Here is an 11,271-nt window from a genome sequence, read left to right as displayed (position 1 = left end):
AGCAATGGAAAAGGCTCTGTGCACACCAAAGGTGTGATGCAGAGATCACAGACAGCCTAAGTTTTGGGGACACGGGTTTGTGCTTACTTAGAGCTGTGTAAAACGTGTAGTTAAAGAAGCAGGCATTGGGTTCCTAGTTAAGTTTAAAAATATAATGAATTCACTTGAGGAGTCAGCAAATTTGGGTGCACAGCATAGAAAGAACAACCCCATTCTTAACTGTTCAGACCTATTTGGGAAATTAATTCACTTCTGAGTGCTGTGTCTTAAGAGGATATGATTTCATAGTTGTAAGGTCTAGCCAGGGCAACTGGGTAGAGATGGCCCCTGGTGGTGTGGGTGTGGGTTTGGGAGAGCAGGCCTAAAAGGTGTGAGAGAGCAGGAGAACTGCTCTCCTGTGTTGGAATCCAGTGGTCCAGGCAACCCTCGGGGAGGACCAATCAGAGCCGTGTTTGAATGTCTGAGGAGCAGCTGTGTATAGAAAAGCCTGGACTCACCTGGAGTTATTCCAGCAGATAGGATGCAAACCATAAAAAGTTCTAAGAACAGAGGCTGGCTGAATTTTCTGTTTTGTTTTTTGTTTGTTTGATTGTTTGTTTTTGTCCAAGGAAGAAGCATGGGCTGAGGGTTGTGTCCTCCATGTCTACATGTGGCAGTTATCATCATTTGTGGCATCTAAGGCTGAGAGACAAGCATAAGGGAAGAGACCAATTAGGTCACAGAGTAAAAACAGGGTACACCCACTTATTGAAAAGTTGTCTAGAATGAAAGAAGATCAAGTCTAGGGAGCCAGGCGGAAAGCTAATCATGTCCCAGCTTTATCTGGCTCTTACCCATCAGGTCTCTATGCATGCGTACAGAACCATTATATAAGTGAAATATCTATCCCAAGCTGAGAGCTACTTGGTGAGTGTTCATACTCTCTTGGGTTCAAGTTTTGTTTTGGTTTTAATACAGTTATAGCAAAATGCATGAAATTTAAATTGACCATCATAAAGTATATTTCTTGTTTCTTGATAATTCTGTTTCCTTCTTTTTCTTTGTTTTTAAATTAATTTATTCTCTCATATATTATATCTGGCTGAAGTTCTCCCTCCCTCCTCTCCTCAAAGCCACATATACCTAAAAAAAAATGGTATTGTGTGCAATTACATTGTTGTGTGACCATCAGCACCATCCCACCCCAGAATCTTTCATCCTGTAAAACTGAAACCCTGTGCCCATTAACAATCCCTTATTTCTTAGCTCCCACTCCAGTATTCTACTCACATTATCAGAAACTAACAATGGTGGATTCTTCATATAAATCTAATTTCTATTAACATAAAGCCTCAGGTTCTACCCACAGTATATTGCATCATGATATCTTCCCTTTTTCAAACTGAATAATACTGCACTAGGTATGTTCTATGTTTCTTGTATTCATTTTTCCATGGACACATGTTAATTGCCTTAATTCTGTACAGACTTTCCAATAGGCAACAATGTTAATACCATGAGTATCTCCACCCAGGGACCTCATATCTGACCTGGAGTAGAAGAAAGAAGTAGGGATGGGGGGGGGGGGGTTAGGAATATGACAGAGAAGTAGAGCGATTTTAGTACTGTATTTAATATGAAGAGTCCAGTACAGTGGCTGGGTGTGGTGGTGCATGTCTGTAGTTCCAGATACCTGGGAATTCATTTATTTATTTTGGTATTTTGTTTTTCTTGAGTCGGAGTTTCTCTGTGTAGCCTTGGCTGTCCTGGAACTCACAATGTAGACCAGGCTGTCCTCAAATGGTTCACAGTGAAGGTAGACAATCATTCTGAGGGCAGAGTGGAAGGAAGGAAGGAAGGAAGGAAGGAAGGAAGGAAGGAAGGAGGGAGGGAGGGAGGGAGGGAGGGAGGGAAGGAAGGAAGGAAGGAAGGAAGGAAGGAAGGAAGGAAAGAAGGAAGGGAGGGAAGAAAGGAAGGATCCAGAGAGGGAGGGAGGGAACAAGGGAGGGAAGGAGGGAGGGATTGAACAAGGGAGGGAGGGAACAAGACAGGGAGGGTAGGAGTGATGAAAAGAAATATTTCTCAGGGATAGTAAAGCCTGAGCTGCTGAGATCAACAATGCAAAATTTGCATCTGGTTTCCACTGCAGCCAGTGGTTACTGAGCTGACTCTATTGTCTCTAACTCCTTGGGACAACTTTTAAACATATCCTTACACCAGCTCTCCAGACTGAAATTTTGGATTCAGTGGTTCTAGGTGAAGGGAAGAGTCTAGATCTTGAATAGGCTTGCCTGGTGATTCTAAGAGCAAGCAGCCTGGACAGCATTGGACAGTATTGTAAGTTTGGGTTTATGTTTTAAACAATATTTATTTTTTATGAGTATGTGGGCACCAATATGAGTGTCTGTACATCACATATAGTAAGTGCTCTTAACTGTTCAGTCATATCTCTAGCCGCTGGGTTTGTATTTTATAGAAACCTCCCTGGCTGCGTTCTGTAGGGGGAAGTGTACAGAGCTACAAAACACTCTAGGCAGAAAAACTGGTTCCAATCTCATCTGATAAGCATTCCCTGGATTGCATATGCTAAGAGCCTCGTGCTTGGTCTGTTTCTCTTTCTGTTCACTCAAACATTAGGTACGCACCTACTGTTTGTACTTGGATTTGTGCACTGGGGAAATCTTTCCCATGGTGCTGGAGATCAAATCCACGCCCTCCAACATACTAGGCAACACTCTATCATTGAGCTAGCCTCCAGCCTCAGTCCTTCTCATTTCCAAGACTCTGTCTCTTATTTGGTCCTTTGGAAAAAGACATCGACCAACAGGACATGGTAGAAATGAGTGTGAGTTCTAAGCTCAGGCTATGAACAACCTCCTGGCTGCCTCTTATGATTCCCTCTGAATCCTGTTTCCTGTTGATTTTGTCAACACTCTGGACTGTCCTACCAGAATAAAAGCAGTCCATAATAGGTGTGTGCCACCATGCTGGCCTGGAAGATGACCACAAATGTATGCATGTATAAATTACTTTTTTGTTGCTGTGATAAAACACCAGGACCAAAGGCAACTAAAGAAAGAGAACATTTATTGTGACTTCCGGTTCCAGAGGGACAAGAATCCATGATGGCAGAGAGGAAACATGGCGGCAAGCAGCAGGCATGGTGGCATGAACAAGAAGCCGAGAGCTTGCGTACTCACCTGCAAGCATGAAGCAGAACACGCAAACCGAAAATGACGTGAATCCTTTAACTCTCAAAGGCTGTCTCCAGTGACAGACTTTCTCCCATAAAACGACAGCTCCTAGATCTCCTTCAACAGCATCACAAATTGGGAACCAAGTATGCAAACACATGAGCCTATGAAGAGCATTCTCACTCAAACCACCAACATAAAGAAGGCCAGCGGAAGTCAGGAGAGGACCACCCACCTGCCAGATTCTGCCCTGTAGCCGCCTGCGGCCACGAGTCAACTGGGTTCACCTGAAAGGGGGGCTGGGAATGAAAGGGGACAGAGGGTGAGAAGAGATGAAGCCAAGACAAAGTTCTCTGATCAAGGCTCAAAGCTTTAATGTTCAGCTCTCAATTTAAAGGGGAAGGCCCAACCCACAACCCCTCCTGGTTTCAGCTGGAGATGGGTGGGATAATCTATAATCCATTCTAGGTCACAACCGGAGATATCTCAAGGCAAGCCCAGGGGCAGTTCTGCTTCTTGTGTTCTGTGCAGCCAAGGTGGGTAACTCCACCTAGATCCTTATCACTTGGTCTGTTGTGGTAAACCAGGTCTCTCAGGCCTGCTCAAGGCTGGGGGAAGGGCACAGTTCCTCCTTTTTTAGTTTATAAAGATGAGCAGCACCAGCAGCTGGATGGGGTACATGATTTCATCCCATCTGGGGTACAGAGTGGCCGGGCGACCATGCATGGCTTAGGTTGGCATCTATATTGCTCCTATATCACCCATCCTCGAGGGAAACATACATAGCATATTGATGTATGTCTCTGTAAAACATACATAACATATTGATGTATGTCTCATACCTAGCATATTGATGTATGCCTCTGTCTTAGGTTTATAGGAGCTCAAGAACACTCTTACCCATCATTGACTAACCGGCCATCGTTGGCGCACTCTTTCCCAAATAGACCAAAACCACATTCAGACCAAAGGACCTGTGAGCATGCACTAAGTGCAATTCTCCATAGCAATGAATAACTGCCATGATGAACAGCTGGGCTTGCTGAGAGTGATCCTGTGTGAAGGCAACCTATCTGCTTGAGACACAAGGTTCAAAAGTTAAAAGCAACATTATTATCCAAGCAATGTAGGAAATAAGGTTGAAAGTGGAAATGTTTTAGTATCTAATCCAACTGCTGGTTGACAGGGATCAGACACAAGGTCTAGCCACCAGGTATATAGTGGGTGGCTTTAAGTATTGATGGAGACTACATGCCAGGTTAAATCAGCTGGCTGATAAGGATTTCGAGCCATCTTCATTATCAGAATCATAATTATTAGGCTCAAGATCTGTGTCCGCTTAATGGACCAATCTTTCAGGCAGCCATCAGGCTCCATTTTTTTTTTTTCTGAAAAATACAGACCGAGCCACGACCCCAAATTAAGACAGGGTCAGGACCATTCCAAGTATTAGTTAGGGGGTCTTTCCATTAGACCCTGGAAGTTACTGGAAGCCAGTGGTGATCTGCTGCAGACTGACCTTTAACATCAGTTTGCAGAAAATTTAAAACAAATTACACAAACGCAAGATGTGCTTTTGATGACCTTGGAGGGTATAATTCCCCCCCCTTTAGTTTAAAAAGCCAACTTTTTAGAGTTTTTGTAAAATCAGGGAAGAAGCACCAATAGCTGCTTTTCCCACACTCAGAGAGTTATAAAGATATTAAAGTTTCATAATCTCTCTTTCACAACTTTTTGTCTTTGAGGATAAGGAATCCTGGTAATAAAGTTGTCAGGCCTGTTCAAGGTTGGGGGAAGGGCACACTGCCCAAGTTACCAATCCACAAAAACAAGGGCTCAGCAATGTTTACATCCCTGAGATTTGGGATAGTTTGTTACCTAGCAAAAACTAACTGATAGACTCCCCTCGAGCTCTAAGCTCTTTGCAAGTGCTGTTCTGTCTGCATGAAACACCCCTCTCTCTTTGCGTGCTTAGTCAATTCTTAGTTACTACAGTTCAGAAATGTTTTCCCTGGTTTTGATTCACTCTATGTGTTTACTGCTCCTGGTAACACTGCAGTCATTATGATTTTGTATTTATGCATTTTCGTTATTTACTCCATTATAGTCTCTTTTCCTCCAAGTTGACTGTGAGTTCCCAGAATCCATGAACATTCTGAGAACGTTGTAGGTTCTCGCTGAATACGTGTTAAATAAAACCTTCTATTTTAGTGCTGGAGGAAAGAGGTCTTGGGGTTCTTTTAAAATGGAATCCTTCATACCTGTCTTCTCCCAACTTGCATTGGAACTTAAAAAAAAAATGTAATTGTTGTTAATTCTAGGATAGCAACAGTTGGCCTTGAGGGGAATTCTCCATCTCTCATTCTCTGAAATGGCCCCAGGCAGTTTCCTAGCAGCTATAATTACAGTGGAATACGTAATAATCTAGAGACCAAAAGTCCTGTCTAGAGTTAAATCATGGCTATGTAAACATCTCTGTAACAGTAACCTCGCAGCAATTTCCAGCCTGGATACATGTACAGCGCTGGTAATGACACCAGCATTGAGTTCAATTAAGGGCTATTTACACAAGCAATAGGGAGCTGTTTTCTGCTTTTTCTCAAACAGTAGGTCCAGACTCCTGGGACTCTGTTATTTCACATTATATGTCTAAAGCTCTGATATATCTATGGTTTTTCTTTTTTTTCTCTCCTTTCCTCCTCTTCCATTTTCTTTTTAAGACAGGGCTTCACTGTATTGTGACCTCAAATGCATAGAAATCCTCCTTAGCTTCTCAAGGGCTAGAATTTTATACTGAGACCTGGTCAACCTCTTCTCTCCCCCGTCTCCTTCTCTCTCGATCAAAAAAAAACAAAAAAAAAACAAAAAAAAAACAAAAAACAAAAAAAAAAACAAAAAAAAAAAAAACAAACCAAAAAAAAAAAAAAAAAAAAAATTGGGACTGGAGAGACAACTCAGTGGTTAAAAGTACTTACTGCTCTTGCAGAGGACCTGGGTTCAGTTCCCGTCACCCACACGACAGCTCACAACTCTATAACTCCAGTTCCAGGCAATCAGGATGGCCTCTGTAGGATCCTGCATACACATGGTGCACATAAGTTCACACGGGCACACATACACACATGATCAATCAATACTCTTTTAAAAGTAAATCTCAGGATCAGATATCTCTAAAGTTTCCTTATACTTGGACTCTCTAAGTTCTATGCCCAGTTTTCATCCCTAGAGCTCAGTTTGCTAGAAGAGAGTCTGTTCAGAAGAGTAAACAGAAACACAGATACGTCCCATTGACTGATAAATGTATTAAAGAGTCTAGCTTCATAAATGCAAGATTACATGAGATAATCATTGTGAGAGGCCGTTGGTCATTAATGTCTCAGATGTTCATATCATGTCACCATCACTGTCATCACTGTCACTGCCAGTCATCATCACCATCATCCTCAGCAGCAGCACAGTCTTCTCCACTCTAACCAGCCAGGACGAGAGCCTTGCTCTTAGATCTCTTACATCCATTCTCTGCTGACTGGGGATTCAAGAGGGTCTCTCAAATAGCTCACGAGAGGGACGTTTTGAAAGACACCTCAAGTGTTTATTCCTGAGCTACAGGCTGAGAGCACCCTATGGGCCAGGCACCCACCCGTACACACAGGTGAATGGCAAAGTCTCTGCCCTTGGTGGCTGCAGGAGAGAGGTGATATGTGCTGTGGTACAGGTTGACCAGCACTCATTTCAGGGAACAACAGGAATGCCTGAGAGTGGCAGATGTCACTGTAAAAAAATGGTCATAGATGGTTTCCTCTGGGCCTCTAGAGGTTCCCGGGTGAAGTCCTTATTAATTTCACACAGAATGGAAAGGGTTTCACTGCTTAAGTGACTGTTGCAGTGACACCATTTGTGTGATCCTTTTATCACAAGGGCCCATTATAGCTCAAAATGAAGCCTTTAAAATTAACAACCTAAGAACAGAAAGTATTTTTCCAGTGCTCAGCAGTTCCAGAGGAAATGCCATTGAGAGTTTATCTCCAGGGTCCTTCAGGGGTGGGGTCGGGGGCAGGGCTTCAGCAGAGGGTGTTGCAATAATGGAATGATGGGAAAGAGACTCTCATGACCTGGGCTCTGTTTGGGCTGTGCCAGTTAAGCGTGTATGTGGCGTGGCTCTAGTCATTAGTATTTATTGACTTCACAAGCCCTGCTTGTGAATGTGTGTGCCAGTTACCTTGGTTTTCTGTTTTTTTGTTTGTTTGTTTTTGTTTTTTGTTTGGGTTTGGGTTTTTCAGAGGCGAGGACTGAACCCAGGGCCTTGCTCTTGCTAGGCAAGCATTCTCCCACTGGGCTAAATCCCCACCCACCCCCAGCTGGAGGGTGTGTAACAACTATTTCCAGCTAAGGTGTCTTATTGATCTCTACATGGTTCTCATTGTCCCCTTCCTGCTGGACACTTTTCTTTGATCCCCCAACAGGGAGAAATAGAAACAAAACCAAACTTACCCTGGGTTTTCCCCCAAGGTATTTACTATTCTGTCTCCTGTCTTTATTGCTCAGTAGCTTGAAAAACAATTATTATTTTAAAAATGTTGATACTATTGTCTTAGTGTGTTTTGTGCTGCTGTAACAAAATGCTCAACACTGGAGCCTGGGTAATTTTTGAAGAATAGTTAGGGGTTAGGGATATATCTCAGTTGATAGAATGCCAGCCTAACATATATGAAGTCCTGGGATCATTTCCCAACAATGCATGAAACCAGGCATTAATCCTATTTCATTGGCAATAAATTTCCAACCCATAAACTTTGGTAGGCACATTAAAACTGTACGAACTGCATCTTTAAGAATAAAAATAAGGTTGAAGAATGTATGGTGGCACATGCCTGTCACCCCAGCAATGGGAAGACAGAGGCTGGGAGGTTGAGGTCAGCCTCTGGTCCATAGCAAGTTGGAAAGCAGGCTGGGCTATGAGACCTTTTAATCTTCCTACTAGTTTTATGAGAGATGTTTGTATCGATCCCGTTTTCTATTCAGGAACTAAGGCTCAGCACTGTAAGATATGATGTAAAAATTGTACTGCTCATAGGTAATCGAGCTAGAATTTAAGCTGAGGCTACCAGTGTTTCAGTGCAGGTTCTTAACCACTTACTTCTGTTGGTTGGTGTGGGTTAACCCACTTCCTTCCCCGCTTCCCTCAGATCCCTCACAGTGTTTGCTGTGCATCAAGCATCTCTGTCTGGCCTAAAGTAGAACCTCTTGGAGTAGACACTTGGTAGGGCTTGGATGTTCATCGGTCAAGGGTTTCCTGGAAACCCTGGGGTTCTCCTGGAATTAATGTTCCCCATTGCTTTGTGTCCTGTAGTGCTGGAATCAGGATCTCTGCTTTTGCCTTGGCTAAGAAACAAGGGAATGACCCAGGCTAGGAATCAAGTCATAAGCAGCAAAGCCAAAGAAGCTGAAAGAATTAGGCATTCTGTTTGATACCCAAACGGTGATAACAGAGGAAATGACTCTATGAGTTACATTTCTTATTGCTGTGATAAAATGCCTCCTACAAAAGCAACTTAAGGAAGGAAGAAGAAAGAGGTCATTTTGCTTCCGTTTGAGGGTAGAGAAATCACCATGGTGGTACCCTAGGGAAAAGCTTGTCACATTGAATCTGCTGTAAAGAAGCAGTAAAGAGAGAGGAAGCGTAGTGGTTAGCTCACTTTCTCACTTGTTCTGTGGTCCAGGATCCTAGCCGGTTGAATGGTGTTGTCCAAAATTAAAGTAGATTTTTCAGACCTCAGCTAACCTAATCTAGACAATCTCTCACAAGCATGCCTCGGGCTGGTCTCCTAGGTGATTCTAGATCCTGCCAAGTTGACTATATTAAACATTGAAGTGGAAACTTAAGTGTTCTTTGGAAAGTCAGTTGGATGGTGTTTTGCTGGGGCAAACACTATGAATGTTTAGCTGAAGCAGACACAGGAGAAAGGATGTTCTGCTAAAGCAAGCATGTCAGAGGATGTGTGATGAAGGATTCTTTGCTAAGAAGACACATGTATTGGTCCACTTTACATTGTGTAATTGAGCTCCATTTGTAGGACTAAGTAGAGAGACAGGCACCAAAAGACTTCTGGTGGTTTGTCCAGGCTTTTTTGGCACTTCCACGGACTTGAGCTGATTGGCAGAGTGCTTCCAAGATGCACGTGCTCAGGCAAAACCCATCTCAGGCAAGACATGTGGAGGACATGTGATGTTTGGAAGATATAAATAGGACTAAACAGACAGTGACAGAGAGAGCTTGGCTTGCTGGTCCAGCTAGCTGTGCAACACTTGTGGGTCTCCAGTCTTCCCTGAGAGAGGCCAAGCCCAGAACATCCCCTGGCATTCCTTCTGGTCCCTCCTGCTAACTTGAGCAAAGGCTGAGGCCTGGGCTGTCTCTGCTAGGTAGTGCCATTCCTGCTGATTCAGGTTTGTTACCCGGCTCTGCCTAACTGGACTGCTAGTGTTTGCCAGTGGATCAAGCTGCTGCTGCTAACCTGTGAACTGAACTGCTGATTTCCAGATAACACAGACGGGAGTCGCTCCAAAGAAACTTTCTCAACAGGTCCACTTGCTCCGTATCTTTTTTTTCTACCAGCTCTGGTGGGTGGTGGCTAAAAGGAAGGTTAAAGCATTTTTAAAAACATCATTAAAAATAGGTTTGAAAGCCTGGAAGTGGTGACTCACGCCTTTAGCCCCAGCACTTGGGAGGCAGAGGCAGGTGGATTTCTGAGTTCGAGGCCAGCCTGGTCTACAGAGTGAGTTCCAGGACAGCCAGGGCTATACAGAGAAACCCTGTCTCAAAAAACAAAACAAAAAAAAAAAACAAAAAAAAAATAGGTTTCAAAAAAGTTACAAACCACCACAGTAATCAAGATTTTTTTAAGTTAGTGCAATTTTTAAAATGAAAATTCTAAAACAAACAAAACACTGACATTTTAAAGTATGCAAGACTGGCTTTTTTTTTTTTTTTTTTTTTTTTTTTTTGCTTTGCCTTAGGCTAACTACAGCAAGGCTGGGTATATCTCCTCCAAAAATGGATGTCCACCATAGTTTACCTCCCAATACTTTATGTCACTGTCATGTTTTGTATTTTGGAGGTGGTCTTGACACATAGCTTTGATTGGGTTCAAATTTACCACCTAGCCCAGGTAGGCCTCCCCAAGGCTGAGATTAAAGGCATGTGCCACCACTCAGACTCTACATCACATTCTTGAGCCAAAGACTCCTTTGGGCCTCTTCCTTTTCTCATATTGATGTCTTTTTGTCAACGGCCATTTGTGATGGTCAGAGATAACTGTCTACTCAAGAGAATCTAGAATCACCTGATAGTCCTCTTGGTTGCATTAATTGAAGAGGGAACACTACCCACTCTGGTTGACATCAGTTCCCTGGCTGAGATCCTTGACTCTACATGTGGAGAAAGGAGCTGCAGCGTGTGTTCATTGCTCTCTGTTTTCAGATTGTGGATGTGCTGTGAGCAGCTGCTTTAAGATCCCACTGCCTTGACTCCCCCACTGTAATGATGTACCCTGAACTCTGAGCCAAAATGAACTCCTCTTATCACGGCAACAAGAAAAGAAACTATGGCTCTGGATCTCCTCCAGTCCTACCTGATAAACTCACCCTCCCTCTGTATAACACTTCAGTTTCTTCATGCAAACGGGGATGGCAAATAGTCCCTACATTATAGCTTTGTTATAGTGTTGTAAGCATGAAATGATTGTTAATATCTAAAGTGAGCACTCGATGAGAGCTCGTTCCTTTATCAATGGGAATGTGATCCCACAAGGTGACCTCAGTACTTACACAAATTGTTAATTTCATTCTCAAAAACTTCATTTTGCAGATAAAAACAAAACTACAGAATATTTAAGCCCAGAGAAGGGAATAAAGTCTTATTCCAGAAGTCAGGATTCGAACTGGAAACAAATGCTTCTATCCAAAGGTCCCCCCTCCCCTGTTTTTGAGAAATTGGGGGTGGGGCTCCTTTTGAGGCAGGTCTCAAGTAGCCCAGGCTAGAACGCCATATGTGGCCAGGATGATGTTGAACTCCTGATTTGTCTTCACCTCTGAAATGTTG

General features: G+C 43.1%; 1 long non-coding RNA gene across 1 annotated transcript; it reads right to left on the bottom strand.

The window, feature by feature from the left end:
* Positions 1 to 512: 512 nt before the first annotated feature.
* Positions 513 to 9,792, bottom strand: LOC143434217 (uncharacterized). Its single transcript, XR_013103556.1, has 4 exons — positions 9,686 to 9,792; positions 6,149 to 6,248; positions 3,409 to 3,472; positions 513 to 681 (listed from the first exon to the last, which is right to left on the bottom strand). It is a non-coding gene; the product is annotated as an uncharacterized LOC143434217 (long non-coding RNA).
* Between the last annotated feature and the right edge of the window lie 1,479 nt (positions 9,793 to 11,271).

This window comes from Arvicanthis niloticus, chromosome 13, assembly GCF_011762505.2.
Source record: "Arvicanthis niloticus isolate mArvNil1 chromosome 13, mArvNil1.pat.X, whole genome shotgun sequence".
Lineage (NCBI taxonomy): Eukaryota > Metazoa > Chordata > Mammalia > Rodentia > Muridae > Arvicanthis > Arvicanthis niloticus.
The sequence above is the reverse complement of the archived record's forward strand: the minus strand, read 5'-3'. Positions and strand labels throughout refer to the sequence as shown.